General features: G+C 42.3%; 1 pseudogene; it reads right to left on the bottom strand.

Annotated features, from left to right (window-relative positions):
• Nucleotides 1-686: 686 nt before the first annotated feature.
• Nucleotides 687-802, bottom strand: LOC148370508 (U2 spliceosomal RNA; annotated as a pseudogene).
• Between the last annotated feature and the right edge of the window lie 268 nt (nt 803-1,070).

The following is a 1,070-nucleotide window of genomic DNA, read 5'->3' as shown; positions in this document are numbered from 1 at the left end:
CGTGAAGAAGGGAAAAAAAAGGATAAAGAAAAGAATTATGAAAAGATTTGTTACCTTTGTGGTGGTCAGCAGAAAGCGCTCGCACACTTCCTTCATATTTTGCTATTATTACTTTCTTAAATGCAATAGTTGTACGCACCACTTTTCTTTTTTCACCTGGAGCAACTTTGCTGCTTGCACTGACTTTCTTCTGAGGCATAATTAGGGGCTAATTCACTTACACCTATATTAAAAGCGAAAGCAAAACACGTCCGCACGCGATAACAGTTGGTCACGAAAAGAGCAACCTACACCCGTACGCCACTCAGCATCACACCCTAGAGTATGCACTCACACATTACCGGCGTTCGAACTCCGATTTTTTTAACCGAACAGCAAAGCAAGAATTTCTCGAGATTTTTGGTCGGACTCAGATTTGTTCGAACCGAGAGGCGTTCGAAAACCGAGGTTCCACTGTATAGCCCTTAATCACAATGATTCTCAGAGGGCTGCACGGATAAAAAACTATTGTAAACTACAGACTATTAATGGGGTTTTTAAGGGTTATTGTTCTATTTTCGTTATTCATTATCCATTATCCGTTATCGGTCAGTACATAATACGCTACAAAGCTTAGGAGCCGGGACACTTACTCTCAGCCAAAAGGCCAAGCTAAGGTCCTAGCCCTAAAGCCTTGCTGCGATTATTGCGAATGCACCGTTCCCGGAGGTACTGCAATACCGGGCCGATGCGTGGAGTGGACAGAGCAAGCTCTTATTCCATCTCCGGATTGCAAAAAACAAAGATCATGGCAAGAAGTAATGTCAGGCCAAGCTAAGGACCTAGCATCAAAGCCTTGCTAAGGCCAAGCTAAGGACCTAGCATCAAAGCCTTGCTAAGGCCAAGCTACATATCGGTATAGTCCAAGACCCACAGCCGACGTATAATGACACCATCCTCTCATCTAAAACCTACATGAGGGCAAATAATACATATTATCAACATAAAATATAGGTTATTCGTATGGTATAGAGTAGAAGTGTGTTTTAAGCTTAGATTTAAACATTTCCACTGAGGTTGCAGATCAAATC

The sequence above is a fragment of the Urocampus carinirostris genome, chromosome 3, assembly GCF_059441175.1.
Source record: "Urocampus carinirostris isolate Australia breed hairy pipefish chromosome 3, RoL_Ucar_1.0, whole genome shotgun sequence".
NCBI classification, from domain to species: domain Eukaryota; kingdom Metazoa; phylum Chordata; class Actinopteri; order Syngnathiformes; family Syngnathidae; genus Urocampus; species Urocampus carinirostris.
Note: the sequence above shows the minus strand (reverse complement) of the source record. Positions and strands in the feature narration are given on the sequence as shown.